Consider the following 21,469-nt stretch of genomic DNA (forward strand, 5'->3'; position numbering starts at 1 on the left):
GATTTAGGCACGTTTTGCATCACTCAGTCATTCGGTCCATGCTGTAACATGGGAAATACTGGTAAAGTTGCCAGCCAGTATTTTCATGATGGGGAGTGCCTTCCTTCTCATAGGGTCGTTTCCCATAGACATGAGTGAAGAATCGATGCTTCATAAGGCAAATGTCCTATTAAGGGACATATGTTGGAGAGATGGTGCTGTCTGGTGTAGCACGACTCATAGGTCCACTGGGGGTTGCCTACAGTTGACAGTTACATAGACATGATAGTGTGCCCTATCTATAGTTGATCAGGACGGTGGGATGATTTTTACTTTTTGAGTTTTCTCCTGGGCATCATTCTACGGGTCAGTGCAGTCAGTCATTGCTGCAACTCTACATCTAACACCAGTATTAAGACACCGTATTCCTAGTTATCACTTATTTCATAGTTCTATCATTTGCCAGTACGACTTCACTAAATGCCAACAACTAACATTATACTCCATCCCCATCAAATGGCACTTGTATATACTCTCTAATACTCTTCCAAAAGTGTGTGCACAATACCTAAAACTCTGTACAGCACTATAATAATCTGGTCACCATTTTCAAAACAATGATAAATTAGAATTAATTATTTGTTTTAAATATGTATTGTTAATGGCACCTGTTCCCAAAGACAAATATGGCAGTGAACTTACAACAGACTTTACCTCAGTTCAAAGAGGGAAGTTGGTTACCTGTGAGGTATTTGGCACAGTGGTCAGACTCTGCGGTCAACCCTGCTGTGCATAACTGAAGGTCATGCACAGCAACAGTTGGCCATCTGCAGGACTTAGGCATAGGACCTCGGCAGAGGGCCAAAAGCCAGGATTTGCTGCTAACAGCTGCAGTACATGGCCAAAGGCTGTGTGCAGCAGGACTTGGCTGAACCTAGTGGTTTTGGATGTCACTTTAACCCTTGTTTTTTTCAGTGAATCCATGTTTTTTGTCATATATAGCCAACTCCCCCTCCAGCCATGCCTTATATCCAACCCTCTGCTGCACATGATTGAAGGCAGTGCACAGCAGAAAGGGTGTCTGTGTGCACCGGATTGACTGCAAGGCCTGGCCAGATGGGAAGCTGCCTGAATACGAACAAAAATCCGTGAAATTCACTGAAAATACAAAGGTTAACATGATTTTATAATTAGGTATGGTAACATCTTCGCTTACCTAAAACTCTATAGAAATTAACTGAAAAGGCAAAGTTAAAATGATGTTATAATTAGGAATTGAAATAAGATAAAAACTAACTTTTAAAAATTAAAAGAAAATAAATTCACCAGTTAATTTTTACTGGGCTAACTACAACTTGAATCCTTGCCATGTACTGCTTATGATCTTAATCATTACTTCACTCATGACTTGGTAAATTACATAATTGATGACATCACTGATAACAGCTCAACTTGCATCATTGATGACATCACTGAATAAACCATTCTATAGGGTTTATGGACGTGAAGTAATTCAGTATGATTCCTTGTAGACAACTTTCTATTCACCTTAATGGGATTACTCTCATGACCCGCAATTTTAAGCCAGGAGGTTGACAAGTATACATTTGCCTCTCAAACAATACCTCTTACAAGGTCTATGGACAAACTTCCATAGTTTAGTAAAATAAACTTCACACATTCCATAGGTGAGCGAAATGTCATATAACCTTAGAGCCATTCTTGCAGCTAGGACTGTGTGAAACATACATGATTTGCTCTCACGTAATTGCATGACATTTTGGCAAATGTCTGCATAATTATGCAAAATACAAATCTGTCAATTAGTACTATATTTTATCAGAAAATTAGTTCTAGTGTCAGCTTTGGGTACAATAATGCATTTGAACAAAGTGCTAACTTTTGCTACCATTTGTGTGTTTTGCTGTAAATTTTTACTGCATTGTATAATTATATGAGGTGACATAATGGGGTATTTTTAGGAATTTCAGGTAAGAAGCGTACATGATATTCCCAAAATTACTCATATTATGCAGGTCTACTAACAACACTAGTTTGAGATAAACCACCTCTAAGTGGGACACTCCTATATTTTACATTATACAACGATGTCTCAAAATCTTCAGCAAGTTTTGAAAATAAATATCTGCCCCTGATAAACATTCCCGCTATACAGACTTTGGAGTTTGTTTTGAGTTTGGCAGATGAAAAAGCCCGTCTGGCAAACTCCAGACATGGTGGCTCCCGCCTATGTGGTGACCTCCCCGCCAGAGTCATTGCGAGTTTCCCGCTAGGGCGGCAAGCGAAAACCTAAGTTTATGCCTGCCGGCCTAGCGGGAAAAAGGCTACAGCATTGTCTATGGCTCATGATCAAGCCTGTGGAAATGCTGTAGCCAGCAGGGTGCACAGCATCCTCACAATGTTCACTGTTGTTCACTGTCATCAAAGCAGACAGTGAACATTGCGATGATACTGGTCAGGGGGGCTCCAGCAGTGCCCATGCCAAGTGCATGGGCAGTGCAGGGCCCCCCTGTGGCCACCTGCACCTGTTCTCCACCAGCCTTTTCATGGTGGTGTTACTGCCATGACAAGGCTGGTGGGGAATGAAGTTGTGATCCGCAGGGCAGAGCTGCATGAAGCGCTGCCCTGGCGGATTAGGATCTCTGCCGACCGCCAGATTGCCTGAATCTAACATCCTAGCAAAGCTGGCAGTTCACTGGCAGTAAAACCTACAGGGTTGTTATGTGGCAGTCAAACCGTCACATAGACGGCAGCCCACCCCACAGCCGCAAGTGTGGTGATCGTAAAACCGCCACACTAGGAATGAGGCCCTTTGTCTATAGCTCAGTCTTACAACTAGAAAAGCAACCAGATATCCATTGTTGGATAAACTATTATCCTCAGAATCTTTCGCTTGTCTCATAAATTTTTTTGGAACAGCCTGACATGCTGGAAAGATTACGACCTTCATCCCTTGTCTTGTAAAATCTAGGAGGACCAGCAGCAGAGGGCCTAAAAGCTTGAGATGAACTTATGACTTTAATTATTTTTGTGAGTAGCTGGATCTATGAGAATGGGATAGTTTTAAAGAACAACCATAAAGATTTGTACACAATTCTTTGATGTGTGGAATGCCACGTAAAAGCCCTCAAAGCTGTGGTCACAGAAGATCAAATCGGAAGATTAAATTCTAGTTGAGCAATGACACTCTGAAGGCACTATAGATATTTGGTGGTGTAGTCAGGAGCTACTAAGAAAAGGCAGTTGTAGTAGTCAATTTGGCTTACGATTGTGGCCTGGACCGTTGAAGGTTAAGAGTGATGTGGGAGGTAGGGAAGAATGTGGTTTATCAGATGTAGTAGCAAAAAGCACGTAGACACCCGCTTGCCTACTTGGCAAATAGAGAAAGCTTCCTTCTGAGCAAGACACCTAAGCTTCTCACTGACTAAACCGCAGTTGGAGTGTAGCCTGAACCAGGGGCCAAAATCTGACTGCATTATGCCCAAGGAATTGCAACAAGGGATAAACAATCTCTATCTCAACTATGCTGAGCTTAATAGTGTTCATGCACCCATTCTACCAACTGAGCCATTTGGTCATGTAAGTTGAAAGAAGGGAATAGGGTTGCTCATCAAGGAAGAATAGAATTTGGCTGTCATCTACACATTTTGTAGGCTGCATGCCATGTGATTGTATTAGTTGGTCAGGGTGCACGTATAGAAATTGAATATGATAGGGCATAGTGAAGGGTAGAAACATATAAATTGAATAAGACAAGGCTCAGAGATTAACCCTGTGGGACCTCTTGCCCAGATAGTTTGAAGTCAGAATGGAAGTTGGGTAGAAACACCACTTGGGTTTGGTAAGTTAGTACTTAACCAGGGTCAACAATGTAGCTTGGGTAGCGGCTTCTGAGGGGAGCAAAAACCATGGAAGATCAAGGATGACCAAACAGATTTGCCTTGATCTAAAAGCAATTGGAGGTCATCCAACACAGAAACCAATGTTATTTATGTGCTGTGGGCCTGGTGAATGCCAGATTATACCTTGTCAAGAAACCTCTTGTACTCAGTAAAGTCTTTGTTCTGATTGGAAGGCCTGTAGATGAGATGGAAGGTGGTGGTCTGCATTGCAGAGAGTGGGAAATTGAATGTCAACAGCTCCATTGAGTTGAGTAATACTTCTTGTCGTCACTGGCCTATGAATTGCCTTTGGAAAGACTCTTGAGCATTAGAAACCCCAGTTTAGGTAAAATTCTCTGTTTTACTGACAGAGGATGCACACAGACACAGAGAAGTTCTTTAGGGCCTGCTCTACTTGCCAATTGAGTGGTAAATTTGGAGGCAATACCAATGCACCTCTAGCATCTACCAATTGAACGTGTTCCTTTTGAGCAGGCGGGCATAGACATTATTGGCCTATTCAACCCTTCCTCAACATCAAACAAAATATCCTGGTTGTGGAGAATCATGCCTCCAGGTTTGCCGGCTGGTACATCTGAGGAGCATAAAGGAAAAGGTGATAGCAAAGGCTCTCCTAGGGATATTTTCTAGACAGTGATTTCTGACCAGGCAACCAATATTGTCTCCTCCTAAATGAGAAAGCTATGGGAGCAACCTGTTGTGACTTACAACTTCTCTACAACATACTATCCACAAACCAGTGGTTTAGTGCAGGGATTTAATAAGACCCTTAAGAATATAATGGGCTTCTACTGAAGAACCACAAGAGGAACTGGGATCTTGACAAGTCTGTTACTCACTAGCTGAGAGATTCCAAATGAAGGTGTTGGGTTTAGCTTATCTATGCTTCGGTTTGGCAAAGAGTATCAGGACCGCTGACTTTGATTAGAGAAGGGTGTGAAGAAGTCATGAATAACCTCAAAAGGATGTGCAAAACTATGGGGGCTCTTACTAGTTTGGCGGACGGAAAAGGCCGTCCTCCAAAGTCCCGTGGTCTGATTGCTGCCATTGCAGTTGCCTTCCTGTGAGCCCCATTCGGAGTTTCCTCTGGCCCAGCGGGAAACAGCCCACAACATTGATGCCGGCTTATAATTGAACTGGCGGTAATGCTGCAGTGTTTAGGGTGCACCAGCACCCATCTCACTGCTCACTGTCTGCAAAGACTTGTTTTCTTGTTGAAATGTGGCGAATGCCCTACCCTTTTCTGAAAACTTAGAATATGTAATTAGTAGTGAATATGAAGTTCAACAATAGCTATATTCGACACTGTTTGCGCAATAGGAATTAAAAAATAATTCTTATCACTCCAAATGCAGTCATGTACCCCAATTTGAGTGAAATGATCACACTTCATATGCACTTCCCCAATGTTTTTTAGGCATGGAGTTAGAATGATAAATCTGTCCTTCCAACAAATATATGCCCTTTTCTCAGTGTTAGTGGGATTTAAATTAAAATAGTAACTGTGGCTCAGTCAAATATATGCTCATATAATAATATTTGTTACCTGGAATTATAACATAAATATGATCCACATACCCCTTCCAAATTATATGCACTCTCCCCAGTGACTAGAGGGGTGGAGTTAGAATAGTGAACATATTCTTCTTCCACTATGTCACCTTTCTTCAAAGTTCTTGGCAGTGGTATTATATTAGTAAATTTGACAGCAACAAATATATGTACTTCCAGAATATTTGTAGGACTATAGTTAGAATATTATATATATGCCCAAAACTCCAAACATTTTCCCCCCAATGCATGCACAGCCTGGAGCAAATATAGTGTGGGAAATTGGATAGTTGGTTGACTGGGGTGTGAGCCCTGGTCAAGCCAGTCACAATCCCTTGCAGGTGAACCACACAAAATCACTAATTTAACCTGTGCTTAACCCTGGGTAGCTTGGCACAAAAAGCAGTCAGGCTAAACTTAGAGGCAATGTGTTAAGTATTTATGCAGTACAAAAAACAGTAACACAGTGAAAACACAACACAATAAAAATACTATACCACTTAAGACAAATAGAGTAAATTCTAATAAATTATTTGACACTGAAACCATCAACATCCAATTAGTTGAACAGGAGTTATGGATTTTTAAAGTTTATGGTTCAAAATAACAAGTCCTCAAATTTAGAAAATGGCCACCTGTGGACCTTTAGTATCATGAACAAGGGTCCAGGCGTGTATGGAGACCTCTTCGGAGTTCAAGACTCACTCAGACTGGGTCCAGGTGTGGGTTCAAGATGGTGGGAGTCTGTTATGCACATCTGGCTCTGAACAGGGGGCCAGCAACTCTAGCCCTTGAAGTCACTTCTGGAAGTCCTGGGTGCAGATGATGATACAGGGTTCCACAGCAGGACTGGTCTCTGAAGGTTCAAGGCAGGCTCCAAGCAATAAATCATTCCCTCCATGTACGGCAGCAGCCTGGCTTAGTGCACAGCAGATCACAGCAGCAGGCGGTCCTCTAAGAGTCCTTCTGCAGGTCCACTAGTAGACTGAGGAGAACGTCTGAAAGCCCCATATTTATACCCTGGTGCCCTGCTCCTAGAAGTTGGGAGACGTTTCCAGAAGGGCTCTCTGAAGTTCCAGGAGTTTTATGCCTCCCCTGCTTTGGCTTCTAGCTGCACTGAAAATACAGGGCTGCTAAGCCTATTGTGTCGAGACAGAGCCCAGCCTTTTCATTTGCAACTTTTGCTGCGCTTAGCACTGCCCCATATCAAGTCAGCTAATGGCCCATTTTGGCTCTGCTAATCCCACTATTGCGTGACTGGGGGGAATTCACAATGTCCCAACTGTCAGTTACACCCAGTCATGTGACCGATGCAGTCTGCAGGCACAGAGGGCTGAGGCCTGCAAAATGCCAACTTTCTAAAGGTGGCATTTTCCAACATATAATGATAAATCTGACTTTACTATTAAAGAGGGTTTACCATTCCAAGTTCATAGATCCCTAACATGTCAAGTCGATGTGGCAGTGGGACACTGCCTTCAGGCTGCAATGGTGGGTCTGGGAAACATTTTAAAGTGCTACTTAATTTATAGGCCCTGGGTATGTGGTATACCACTCTATAAGGGATTTAAATGCAAATTAAATGTGCCAGTCAGACCATGTTTCTGGGAGTGAGCAGAAGCGCTTTAGTATTGGTTAGCAGTGATAAGGTGCTCAGAGTCCTAAGGCCAATGCACAAAAATCCAGCAAAAAGTAGGTGGAGGAGGGCCAGATGTTTGGGGGTGATCCTGTAGAGAGTGCCATTTTCAATATTACCCCCTCCAGCCTAAAGCCAGGGTAAACTAATCAATACCTTGAGGGACTTCCTTGCTTAGGTGATAGAACGTTGACAATAGACCTCTACTGCAAGGGCTCTTGTTAGTTCTATGCCTCTCTGAATTCAGTTGGACCCCTCTGTCTGCACTCTACTGAGCCACTGATCTGACACATGGGGAATCTTTCTCCTCACCTGTGGACCCGAGCTGGTCAGCACCTAGCTTTAACTTGCATATAGATGCATCTCAGCAGTTCTAATATGGCCAACAAAGTGATATGGCCCATTCCACCCCTTGGGATCAGTCTTCTGTCCCTAACCAAAGGAAAACTCTGTCCATAAGAACAACAGCCAGCAGAGGCTACTGACAGCTGTTAGTGAAGAGAGTCAGGTCCCAGGCTTCCCCAGGGTTTCTGACCTTTGAAATTTCGCAGAGTATGAGGCTGTAGCGCCAGGTGTTAGGTACCCCTTCTCCACTCTCCCTCCCACCATTTCAAGAGTGGAAATCTGAGACTGGTCACTCAGCCCAGGATCTCGACCCTGAGGCTGAACAGGGGTCAGGATTGAGTCCTTCATCCTCCTACCCCCCGATCTCCACTGTGTAGTGGTGCCTCCAGAAAACTGAACTGGCAAGTGCCTGAGTTGACCACCCCACCAAGTTCTCCTGACACTTTGGAGCTCCGATCAGTGGATGTATTCCACTGTGTATCCTCCACTGTGGAGTGGTGCCTCCAGAAAACTGAACTGGCAAGTGCCTGTGTTGACCACCCCAACAAGTTCTCCTGACACTTTGGAGCTCCGATCAGTGGATGGTCCTTTGGTACAGACCAGGCCCCCTTGCTTGCCCTCCCTCTGGGAGCAGCCCAAGCACTGGAGTTGGAAATGGGGCATCCTGATTCTCTGCCCACCATAACCTCCCCTCCTAACCTTAAAAAGATCTTGGGACCCCTTTCATCTCACACTACACTGGGAGCTGTCTGCGTCACTGAGTTCCTCCCCCTCACTCTGATGGGGGGAACCTGAGCCAGCCTCCTTTAGATCACTCCCCTGTGTCTTCCCAAACTCGTTGGTAGTTACCCAGAGGTCTGCCTCTTTTACAAGCCCCATGGGGTCAGTGAGCCTTCAGTCAACCAGGTGTTGGCGTAGCTCTAGAAAACAGTGACTGAACAGGTGCTCTTTGTCAATATTGTACAGCCCCTCAAAGGTGTTTACCTTGCTACCCTTCACCCACCCATACACTACCTTAGACAAATAGCCCAAAAAATGCTCCCATGACTATTGAGACAGTTTCCGACTGCCCATGGACCTCAACCTGTACTTTTCTGGGGTGAATTCATAGTTCTCAACATGGGTCTCTTTCATGGTGGAATACCTCAGCCTGTCCCCCTTCGCTAGGGCAAGTAGGCTATCCCTACCATCACCAGGAATATGCCCCCAAAGGGCAGCCCCCCAGTACTCCTCAGGTATTCTCTGTACCTCTAGAGCTACCTCATATAAATCAAACCACCTGCCTATCTCACCCCCCACTTCAAAGTCAGGCACCAGGTCCATGGGCATGTAGACTCTCATCTCTACATTGAACAGTGCGAATTCACTGCTGGACTATGACAGCTCTTTGGTCTTCAAGTCCAGCTCCTTAAGACTGAGCTCATGGGCCATCATTTTCTCCTCCAGGGCCAGTCTTCCTCCATTCTTTGCTTGTCCAGCTCCAGCTTGATTTCCTCTCCTCTCTCCTGTCCTCCAGCTCCTCTTGTGCCAGGCGTCTGGAAGACATACTGCTCCCTGCCCCATCTCGGGTAGCCTGATTTCTTGTTGGGGCAGGTGGGTTCTCCCTACACCTCTAGGTTCTCCTCTGGGTCCTGGTCCTCATCCTCATTTGGTCCCAGGTCCTCTTCATCATCATCATCCTTTGGGGTTGTAGATTGCATACTGGGGACCCTCTCCCAGGCTTTCAGGGCCATCTGATAATTCATCTTTGGATAATCCTTTTCAGTCTCACTGCACAGCTTCCTCAGCTCAGCCAAGCTGTAGCTCTCAATGGCACTGAAGTTTAATTCCATCCTGGCATGTAAAAGTCACAGGCACAAAAACTTGAGACACAAATCAAATTTGGAAAAAGAAAAAAAGACAATTTAAAAAGAGGTCACTCCAATGCCAAATCATTGTATCTGGGATTCTTGTGCAACACAAAACACTGTGGCCCTCATTACAACCCTGGCAGTCGGTGATAAAGCGGCGGTAATACCGCCAACAGACCGGCAGTAAACAAACTGGAATTATGACCACAGCGGAAACCGCTCAGACAGACAAACACTTTAACACACTGACCGCCAGAGCGGAAGCAACAAGCACCACAGTGGTAACCGCCAACAGCCAGGCAGAAGACAATTTTCCACCCACTGTATTATGACAGGCCTATCCGCCACCTTTTCCGGGGTGGTACCAACGACATCAAAAGCCTGGTGGAAACACTCCACAGAAGGGAAATGACTCACCTCTGAAGACACAGGGAACAACCACGCCGCCATGGAGCCCGAGTTGCAGGTGTTCCCCATGCTCGTATATATCTTCTTCTTCACTATGAACACCAATGCCGGCGAAGACGACCATCGGTGAGTACTGCCGCCTAGCACACAGGGTGGGGGGGGAAGAGAGTGACACACACACGCAACATGCACCACCCCTATACACACAAGCAGATGCAGTAACAGTACATACTCACCCATACCCTTCAGGAATAATGCAAGGACAAAATGATTTGAAGAAAGTGAGTGTAATACGTAAAATACTATGAATAAGTGCAGTAATAACCAAACATATATACATATGTACAAATCTCGTGACACTGCCCAGTCCTCAATGTCCATGGGCCCCAGGGCCACAATACATGGGCCAAGGCCCCATCTCACTCCTGCAACAACATGGAGAGAGCACTTCAGGGGCATCAGGTAAAAAACAGACAGGCGCCTCAGGGGGACGGGGATTGGGGAGGCACCTCAGCTGGAAGATGGTACAACGCCACTGGTCCTGAAGAGGGATACATGCCCTGTGCATTGTCCTGGGGAGTGCAAGGCCACAGTCTCTCAAGTGGGTGGTTTGCCCACTGCTTGGTCCTGGGGAGTTCAAGGCAACAGTCTCTCAAGTGGGTGGTTTGCCCACTGCTTGGTCCTGGAGAGTGCAAGGCCACAGTCTCTCAAGTGGGTGGTCTGCCCACTGCTTGGTCCTGGGGAGTGCAAGGCCACAGTCTCTCAAGTGGGTGGGCTGCCCACTGCTTGGTCCTGTGGAGTGCAAAGCCACAGTCTCTCAAGTGGGTGGTCTGCCCACTGCTTGGTCCTGGGGAGTGCAAAGCCACAGTCTCTCAAGTAGGTGACTACTTCCACTGGTTCTGGAGGGGGCATTGTGCCCAGTGAGCTACATCCTGGGAAGGATGGGGTGAGTGGATGGCTCCTTCCACTGGATCTGGAGGGGGCATTGTGCCCAGTGAGCTTCATCCTGGGAAGGATGGGGTGATTGGGTGGCTTCTTTCACTGGTTCTGGAGGGGGCATTGTGCCCAATGAGCTTCATCCTGGGAAGGATGTGGTGAGTGGATGGCTTTTTCCACTGGTTCTGGAGGGGGCATTGTGCCCAGTGAAGCAGATCTTGGGGAGTGCAAGGGCACAGTCTCTCACCTGGGTGTCACACCCACAGGATTTTCTGGGGCCCATGGAGGCAGGACTACATACTGTACACCAGTGGTGACAGCTGCTCAGTGGTGGCAGTGGTGGTGCTGCTGGTGGTGCTGCTGGTGGTGCTGGCAGTGGTTGGGGGGAGGCTCCAGCCCTTCCCCTGCAGCCTCAGATGGCTGCCCACTGGGGCTGCTGCCGCTGGCAGTGGTGCTGGTGGTGGTGCTAGCAGTGGTTGGGGGAGGCTCCAGCCCTTCCCCTGCAGCCTTGGATGGAAGCCCACTGGGGCTTCTGGCAGTGGTGCTGGTGGCCGTGCTAGCAGTGGTGGGGGAGGCTCCAGCCCTTCCCCTGCAGCCTCAGACGGCTGCCCACTGGGGCTGCTGCTGGCAGTGGTGCTGGTGGCAGTGCTGGCAGTGGTGCTGGTGGCGGTTCTGGCAGTGGTGCTGGTGGTGATGCTGGCCGTGGTGCTGGTGGCGGTAGGCTCCAGCCCTTCTCCTGCAGCCTCGGACAGCTGAACCAACATGGTTGGTGGTGGGGGCTCCGAATGAGTCCCAGCACCAGCCTCCTGTCCTTCCTGCCTGCAGGTGCAGACCCCTTGCCCTTCATCGGGACTGCTGCTGGTGCCTCCTTGCCCTTCCTCAGGGCAGCTGGTGGTGCCTCCTTGTCGTTCCTCGGGGCAGCTGGTGGTGCCACCTTGCCCTTCCTCTTGACAGCTGGTGGTGCCTCCTTGCCCTTCCTCAAGGCAGCTGGTGGTGCCTCCTTGCCCTTACTCGGGGCAGATGGTGCAGGCACCCTTTCTGTGTGGCTGCCTGGTGCCCGGTATCCTCTCTTACTACAGTGGCCGTGGACTGGGTGGCTGAGGTGCTCGCCTGGGTTCTGACCACCCTGGCCCAACGTGAAGGATGGGGGCAGGGGAGTGGTAGGGAAGAGGTCAATGGTGGAGAGGAAAAGCTTCTTAGGGACATTGGGGCGGGAAGAGGGAGAAGATTTGGGAGTGGAGGAAGAGGAAGTGGTTGTAGGAGGTGTCAGTCTGCTGTGTTTGGGTGCTAGTGCATGGATGCTGTTGTGAGGTGGATGGCTAATGGGCGTCAGAGTGCTTGCATTTGTGTACTTTGGGAGGAGGGGGCAGAGACACAGTGGGAGAGGACACAGGGGATGTGTGCATGGATGTGGGGGTGGTGACTGCCAGTGAGGGGTGTGTACTGATAGGCGTGCTGGTGATGGTGGTAGTGGAAGTGGATGTATTGCATGCTGGTGTGAGTGGAGACACTACATGGAGGGAGATGGACGAGGAGGAGGAGGGGGCCACAGTGGAGGCAGTGGATGTTGGTATGTCTGATTCTGGATGGTGTTTGTGTGAGTGCCTGTGGGATGAAGTGTGGTGCTTGTGTTTGCCTGGGCCACTCTTGTGTGTTATCTTGTGTGCATGTTGGTCTGCATGTATGCTTGGGATAGGTTGGGGTTGAGGGGAAGTTGGAGGGGGGAGGCTAGAAACAAGGACAACTGCTGCCATCAGAGAGGAGGCCAGAGCCTGGATTGATCTATGTTGGGCCACCATGCAAACGTTAATGCCCTCCAAGCCCCTGGATGGCATTCACAATGGTTGACTGCGCAACAGAGAAGGATCGCAGGAGGTCAAAAGTCTCCTCACCCAGGGCAGAAGGGTTAACTGGGGCAGGGCCTGAGGGGCCTGGGGTGAGGGAGATGCCCATCCTCCTGGATGAATGGGCACGGGAAACACGCTGAGGGGCTGCTGGGAGGGCAGTGCTGGTATGAGGAGGTGGCAGCTGTACCTGTAGTTGGGGTGGGCACACAGGTGTCTGCCACCACCAGGGAGCTTCCATCGGAGGAGGAATCACTGTCAGAACTGTCCCCTTCAGTCTCCACGTGGTGCTCCCCTCGCCCTCCGTCCCACTGGTGCCCTCACCGTCGGTGGATTTGGCATCCTGGGTCCTGTGGGATGCAGCACCCTCCATCGTCGGTGCCTCTGCTCCTCTGCCAGATGATGCTAATGCACAGAAGGACAGGATGACAAAACAAAAAGAGAGCGGAGACAAAGGATACACTTGGTCAATGGCAGCAACAGCACCACCGTTGGCGTACACGACACACACACACAGGGAACCGTCCTATGCACCAGGCAATGCACTACCAGTCACAAGGCTAGTCACCAGCCCATGGACAGGGACACCTAATGCCAATTGCAGCATACCTGAGACCCACAGACCCCTGCCCAGTAGTGGATGCCTACTAGACTGTGGGAGGAAGTTAACATCAGACGCTGCCCAACATGGGACCTACCCTGCAGTGTCAGGCCTGGCCTAAGGGCACCCATAATCCCACATCCCCCACCTGGAACCCAGTCCACCAGGTGCATGTAGTGTATTGGGGCACTGTACTCACCCCCTTGTGGCTGCTGTGATGCCCTCAAGCGCCCATCCAGCTCCGGATAGGCCACCGCCAGTATGCGGGCCATCAGTGGGGTCAGGGTTCGACGGGCACCCCTTCCTGGTTGGGAGGCCATCCACAGCTGGACCTGCACCGTCTTCCGTGCCCAGCGTCTCAGGTTCTCCCACAGTTTCCGACAGTGGGAGCTCCACCTGCCGTAGACCCCCAGGCTCCTCACTTCCTTGGCGATGGCACGCCATATACCTTTTTTCTGATGGGCGCTGACCTGCAGGGAAATGGAGACAGGGAAAGGTATTAGTCCGACCGTCCTGCCTATTACACTCATGCCTCACCATAGCCCTTCCCATCCCCTTACGCACAGACATGGCCCAGCATACATGCTGCACACTGCCCAGGGCCCATCCACCAACCCCCCCATATACAAGGTCTTCACACACACCACTTCATGCAGTCATGCCCCATGCATCGTGCTTACAGTGCATTCACCTGTTGGTCTGGAGGCCGATATTGCATTCGGTACTGGGGTAGGACACCATCCACCAGTGTCTCTAACTTTGCCGAGGTGAAGGCAGGGGCCCTTTCCCCAGTGACACAAGCCATGGTAGGTTCCAGACACAGGTCACAGCAGCACAGGCAGTGTAGGTCCTCTCCTGTTGAAGGTCAGGTAGCAAGTGAGTGAACAGATAGAAAATGGCAGTTACGTCCGCTGCAGTGCGTACCGCCACTGCCGGCGTACATCACCTTTGGCCACTGTACCCCATACGGGCCAATAATAACCAATGAGGAGTTGCCCGGCGGTTCTCGACCGCCTCCCGCAATGGCACACAGCGTCGGCGGAATTACATCATATCCACATGTCCCTCCATACAGGACAGGCGGACGCCATTTCTGGGGGGGGGCAGGCCATGGATCCTAACTGCGTCACAGTACACATAAGCACCATTTGGACCACTCCAACAATATACAGTTAAATCACAACATGCAATGAAGTGTAGTGTTTGGAATAATGAGATACTGACCAGCTGCCCACCGTTTTGCCCCATAGATTGCAACCGCTGTGGATGAAAAGGAGATGGCGACATCCCCCGTGTACAGACCCCTGGTTGACTTGGCAACAATGGAGGACAGGCACATTATCCTCACCTATAGACTTGACAAAGCCACAATCACAGAGCTGTGCCCAATTGGAGCCTGACCTGACATCTGCTATCCGTCACTCCACCAGGATCCCCCCCTCTTGTGCAAGTCCTATCTGTGCTCCATTTCATGGCAACTGGTTCTTTCCAAGTGACAGTGGGCTTGGCAACAGGAATGTCTCAACCAATGTTCTCAATAGTGCTGACCAGAGTGTTGGCTGCCCCGACTGAACACATGCACAGCTACATCGTTTTCCCCCAGGTGGAGGATTTGGCCACAGTGAAAGCTGATTTCTATGCAATGGGAAATATCCCCAACATCATTGAGGCAATAGATGGAACACATATTGCATTCATCCTCCCCGGAGAAATGAACAGGTGTTCAGAAATTGAAAGATCTTTCACTCGATGAACGTGCAGATAGTGTGCCTGGCGGACCAGTACATCTCCCATGTCAATGAAACGTATCCTGGGTCCGTGCATGATGCCTTTATCCTGAGGAATAGCAGCATCCCATATGTGATGGCTCAACTCCAGAGGCACAGTGTGTGCATTAAAGGTGAGCCCTGGTTCCCACCCAGTATATGTTGTTGTATGGGTATGGTTTGGTTAGTGTGTGGTTAACAGTTGTCCCTCGATATTTGCAGGTGACTCTGGTTACCCCAACCTCTCATGGCTACTGACCCCTGTGAGGAATGCCAGGACAAGGGCAGAGGAATGTTACAATGAGGCACATGGACGAACAAGAAGGATAATCGAAAGAACCTTTTGCCTCTTGAAGGCCAGGTTTCGGTGCCTCCATCTAACATGTGGTTCCCTGTGCTACTCACACAAGAAGGTCTGCCAGATCATGGTGGCATGCTGCATGTTGCACAACCTTGCCTTGCATCACCAGGTGCCTTTTCTGCAGGAGGTTGAGGCTGGAGATGGCCGTGTGGCAGCAGTGGACCATGTGGACAGTGAAGAAGAGGAGGTAGAGGATGATAATGAGGACAACAGAACTGCAGTAATTAGACAATACTTCCAATGACTCACAGGTAAGAAAACTACAGATCATTCCTGTGTATACATTACTGTACAGTTGAATTTCAATTTTTGAACCTTGTTAAACAAATACATATTTAAATCATTTGACATACTTCACACATGTTTTTTCAAAGGGTGTTTATTTAAGTGCAAAGACGTAAATGGGGATGTGCAATGGGCTTGGGTGATGGTGCAGGTAAGTCCAGTCTATTTGTATCACAGGTGCATTGTCCAAGGGGACATAGAAAGGGGAGCAATGGCAGTTCAAGGTGGACAGGGTGACAGAGTGGGACACAAGGGTGACATTCAGGAGAGTCATATTTCCTGGCGGGCGTCTTGACAATAGTCTCTGGCTTCTGCCTGGACCACAGGGAACATTTGTGGGGTGGTTCTCCTTCTGCAGAGGGAGGGGTGCTGGTGGCCTGTTGGTCCTGTGGTGGGGCCTCCTGTCCACTATCTGCAGCGGAGGTGGTGGGCTGTTCATCGGTTTGGCTAGTGGTAGGGGCCCGGTGGTGTGCCACTGCCTCCCTCATGGTGTTGGCCATGTCTGTCAGCACCCCTGCAATGGAGACCAGGGTGGTGTTGATGTCCTTCAGGTCCTCCCTGATCCCCAGGTATTGTCCCTCCCACAGCCGCTGGGTCTCCTGCATCTTGTCCAGTAGTTGGCCCATCGTCTCCTGAGAATGGTGGGATGCTCGCAGGATCTTGGTGAGTGCCTCCTGGAGGGTCGGTTCCCTGGGCCTGTCCTCCCCCTGTCACACAGCAGTCCTCCCAGCTTCCCTGTGTCCTGTGCCTCTGTCCCCTGAACTGTGTGCCCACTGCCACTGGCCCCAGCTCCCTGTGTTTGTGGGTGGCCTGGGGTCCCTGTAGTGGTGGACACACTGCTGGGGACAGAGGTATGGACCCACTGGGTGGGTGCTGTGCTGGTGTTTCCTGAGGGGGGAGGCTCTGTGGTGGTATGGGACTGTGCCTGGGTAACCGACTGTCCGGAGGTGCCTGATCGGCCAGGTTGGTCATCTAGATAAAGACGAGCAGAGCTGCTGTCATCACTGTGGGCCTGTTCTGAGGGGGGATGTTGCTGGCACCTCTTCTCCGGTGGCGTGAACTGGGGGACCTGTGGGGATGTAAATGCAGTCTTATTGTTTCTACGTGTGACATCTTGTGCATGGGTGTGTTGCCCTTTATGGTTGTTATTGCCCTGGCAGATTAGCCTTTGTGTGAGTTGTTATCTGGTGGGCTAGCTGATTGTCTCTAGTGTGCATGCAATGGTGATAGTTGCCCATGCAGGTCTGTGATGGGTGTCATGCATTAGTGTTGCATGCAGGGCTTGGTATTGGGATGGGTGGGTTGTGATGGTGGGGTGTGTGGCAGGTGGTGGAGTGATGGGAGTGCGGGTAAGGGTGGGGGGGTTGTGATCGCATGCAGGTGGGGGGTGAAAGTAGTAAAGAGTTGACCTACCAGAGTCCAGTCCTCCTCCTACTCCTGCCAGGCCCTCAGGATGAATAAGACGTGCACCTCCCATGTTGTTAGTTGTGGGAGAGGAGGTGGGGGTCCACCGCCAGTCCTCTGTACAGCTATTTGGTGTCTTGCTGCCACGGAATGCACCTTCCCCCATAGGTTGTTACACCTCTTCCTGATGTCATCCTTGTTCTTGGGTGCTTTCCCACGGCATTGACCCTGTCCACGATTCTCTGACATGGCTCCATCTTCCTAGCGATGGATGTCTGCTGCACCTCTGATACGAATAGCTGTGGCTCTACCCGGATGATTTCCTCCACCATGACCCTTAGCTTCTCCTCTGAGAACCTGGGGTGTCGTTGTGGTGCCATGGGTGTAGTGTGAGTGGCGTGGGTAAGGGTGTGTGAGGTGATGCATTGGGGTGTGTGCTGTAAGGTGCGTGGATGGTGTATGGGTGATGGTGTTTTGTGGCTTTGGTTATGTGGCTGCTCTTGCAGTATCTCTCTGGCAATTCTTTCTAGTCGTAAAGGGTTGTGGGTAAGTGAGTGTGTGTTTTATAGTGGTGTGGGCGTGGTGTGTGTATGGGTGTCAGGTGTGTGTAGTTTGAATTGTCCAATTTGGTGTTGTTTTGTATGTGTGTGTGTATTTTGAGCGCGGTTGTATGTACCGCCAATGGTTTAGTACCATTGACTATCCGCAGTGGTGATTCGTGGGCCATAATATTATGGGTTTTGATACCACCTGTTTATCACTGACCTTTGGGCTGGCGGACTTGTGTGTGTGTCATACTATGGGTAGAGGTAATCCGCCGCGCCAGCGGTATGTTGGCAGCAGCCGGCATGGCAGTAAGCCGAATTTACCGCCAATGTGATAATGAGGGCCTGTATGTTACTGCATAAACACAAGTCCTCATGCACACTTCTGAACACCAATGTGAGAAATCGTTTTTTTTTCGATGACTGGAGTGTGAGCCCTGGCTAAGCAACAGCCACAATCCCTTTTAGGGTGAACCACAAAAAGTCACTAATTTAACTCCTGCTTAACTCTGGGTTGCTTAGCACAAAACACAGTGAGGCTAAACTTAGAGGCAATGGGGGACATTATGAGTTTGGAGGACGGGGTTCACCATCTGCTGAACTTCTGACGGGGAGGTTGCCACCACACAGGTTACCTCCCCACCAACCCCATTAAGAGTTTCCGCTAGGTCAGCGGGCAAAAACCTGAGTTTTCACCTGCTGGCCTAGTGGGAAACATCATACAGCATTGTCTCTGGCTCGTAATTGAGCTGGAGGTAATGCTGTAGCAAGCAGGGTGCACCAGCACCCTTGCAATGTTCACTGTCTTCAAAGCAGACAGTGAATACTGCGATGGTGCTGGCTGGGGGGCTCCTGCGCTGCCCAGGCCAAGTGCATGGGCAGTGCAGGGACCCCCATGGGGCCCCCTGCACCCGTTCTCTGCCATGGGGGTGGCATGGTGGAAATTGCTGGCAGATAAGGGATAATTATCCCCAGGGCAGCGATTATTGTAGTGTTGCAATGGCAGATTAGGAACGCTACCACCTCCAGACCGCCGGTATCTTCAATCCCGATCCCGAGAGCTGTCGGTTCCCTGCTGGTCTGACAGGCAGGGTTGTAATGTGGTGCTGTGACTGCCCCATTGGCGCGGTCTAACTGTTATTCGTGAGTCAGACGGTCTAGTGACTTCCAGACTCGCAATGAGGCCCAATGTGTTAAGTATTTATGCAGTACACAAATAGTAACACAGGGACAACACAACACAATTAAATTCTGTTAGACTTTTCATCCTTGGCGTGGTCTCCCTTAACTTTTTGCCTCTGTTCCCCGGGTTGTTGATGTGTGCTGGACTCTGATTTTGCTGTTTTTGTTACTCTGGGCACTTTACCACTGCTAACCAGTGCTAAAGTGCAAGTGCTCCTGTTTAAATTATATGTAAGTGGTTCATCCATGATTGGCATATTTGAATTACTAGTAAGTCCCTAGTAATGTGCACTAGAGGTGCCAGGGCCTGTAAATCAAATGCTACTAGTGGGCCTGCAGCACTGGTTGTGCCACCCACATAAGTAGCTCTGTAATCATGTCTCAGACCTGCCCCTGCAGTGTCTGTATGTGTATTTTTACACTGTAAATTCGACTTGGCAAGTGTACCCTCTTGCCAGGCCTAAACCTTCCCTTTCCTTACATGTAAGGCACCCCTAAGGTAGGCCCTAGGTAGCCCCAAGGGCAGGGTGCAGTGTATGGATAAGGTAGGACATATAGTAATGTGGTTTATATGTCCTGACAGTGAAATACTGCCAATTTCGTTTTCACTGTTGCAAGGTCTGTCTCTCTCTCATAGGATAATATGGGGGCTACCTTTAAATATGATTAAAGTGTAGATTCCCCTAGAGAGTAGATGGACATGTGGAGTTTGGGATCCCTGAACTCACAATTTAAAAATACATCTTTTAGTAAAGTTGATTTTAAGATTGTGAGTTTGGAAATGCCACTTTTAGAAAGTGAGCATTTTCTTGCGTAAACCATTCTGTGACTCTGCCTTGTTTGTGGATTCCCTGTCTGGGTCAGTTTGACAGTTGGGTTGTTTTTCACCTCACACCAGACAGTGACACAAAGGGAGCTGGGGTGTGATCTGCATTTCCTGATTAGCCATCTCTGCTAGGAGGGAGGGGTGGAGTGGTCACTCTCATCTGAAAGGACTGTGCCTGCCTCTGACAATGCTGTCTCCAGCCCCCTGGTGTGTGTCTGAGGCCTTGCCTGGGCAAGGCAGGATTTCACAAGAAGGTGTGAGTCCCCTTTGAAGGAAGGTGACTTCAAAGACTAAAATGGGTATAAGAAGGGCACCCAAACTTACAAACTTTAGAAACACTTCTGGAATCAAGAGGAACCTCTGCCTGGAGAAGAGCTGATCGCTGAGGAACAAGTGCTGCCCTGCCTGTGACTGTGCTTTGTGGAGCTTTCCTGCAGTGCTGCTTCTGCCAGAGTAAGAGGGCAAAGACTGGACTTTGTGTGCCTTCCATCTTGAAGAAGAAATCTCCAAGGGCTTGATGTAGAGCTTGCCTCCTGTTGTTGAAGTCTCAGGGATAGCAAAGACTTCTTCCTGCCAGCACCTGGAGTCTCTGGAGAGACCCCTACTCTGCTCTGTGGTGCCCTTCCAGTTCCTGGGACCCTGAAAGGAGAGGCTGGCAGCCTAAGGGCAAAAATACACGCACCGAGCACCGTGCGGAGAAAAGATCGACGCGAATCCGATCGCGGCTGAGAAAACGACGCGACGCCGGCTCCGCAGCTGAGAAACGACGCCGCAGGAAACGCGACCGGAGAATCGACGCCCGGAGCAGGAGAAACGACGCGCAGCATCGCTGACGAAGGCTGAGAGATCGCAACCAGCGCCGCGGGACTTTCGGACCGTCGCGTGGCTGGCTTTTTCGACGCGCCTCGCCGTGCCGAGCTGTTTTCGACGCATATACCCGTGCAGGGTTATTTTCGACGCACACCGCCCGTGCGGGGTTATTTTTGCCGCAAACCAGGTACATTTTCACGCTAGCAGCGCTAGTGTGTTGTTACAACTACCTAAAGACTCTTTTTATTTTAAACCTTTAAAAAATCATAACTTGACTTGTGTATGTTGGATTTTTGTCGTTTTGGTCTTGTTTTGTCTAGATAAATATTTCCTATTTTTCTAAACTGGTGTTGTGTCATTTTGTAGTGTTTTCATTAAGTTACTGTGTGTGTTGGTACAAATACTTTACGCCCAGCACTCTGAGGTTAAGCCTACTGCTCTGCCAAGCTACCAAGGGGGTAAGCAGGGGTTAGCTGAGGGTGATTCTCTTTTATCCTAACTAGAGTGAGGGTCCTTGCTTGAACAGGGGGTAACCTGACTGTCAACCAAAGACCCCATTTCTAACATTGGTGATCAGCGGTCGGGATTTGTACTTGTATTTGTACTTGACATACAGTAATTAAGTGTACACTACTGTTTTGATCTCAGACCACTACGTGACCACATACTACTAGTCTTGTGATTTTTGTTTTTTTACTTGGACTGTTTTTCTCTGCATTCAGTTTCTTTTTTTTCGCTGATCCCGGGATTGACTTTGCTGAAACTTCATTTGAGAACTTGCTTTTCTGTTTTTGGAACTGTGCATATTTTTTTTAACCTCTCATCATGTCTCAGTCTGGAGATGCCCTAGCTGAAGCTGCTTTTGACTTGGAGAAATTGGAGAGCTACAAGGTGGCTCAGTTGAAGCAGTTTTGTAGTAATGTTGGCTGTCCCATTAAGAGCTCATCCAAGAAGGATGAGCTGCAAAAGGCGCTGAGGGCCTGGGTGACAGCCAAAGCAGCTGAGGGGCACACAGATGAGGAGCCAGAGGGGGAAGAGGAGTTGCAAGTCACTCACACTGATGTAGTGGGTGGGCCTGCTATGTCTCAGGGGAGAATCTCTAGGGCAAGTAGCAGTGTATCCTCCAAGGGTCTGACACCTGAAGAGTTACAGGACAGACAGGCAGAAAGGGAGTACCAATTGGAGCAGAGAAGGCTAGCCCTTGAGGAAAAGAAGAT

The 21,469-nt window shown here is 49.2% G+C and overlaps 1 protein-coding gene across 1 annotated transcript in view; it reads left to right on the top strand.

Annotated features, from left to right (window-relative positions):
* Positions 1-21,469, top strand: part of LOC138259651 (sodium- and chloride-dependent neutral and basic amino acid transporter B(0+)-like) — a 485,427-nt gene that overhangs the window by 301,638 nt on the left and 162,320 nt on the right. The window lies entirely within an intron of this gene.

This window comes from Pleurodeles waltl, chromosome 2_1, assembly GCF_031143425.1.
Source record: "Pleurodeles waltl isolate 20211129_DDA chromosome 2_1, aPleWal1.hap1.20221129, whole genome shotgun sequence".
In the NCBI taxonomy this organism is placed as follows: Eukaryota; Metazoa; Chordata; class Amphibia; order Caudata; family Salamandridae; genus Pleurodeles; species Pleurodeles waltl.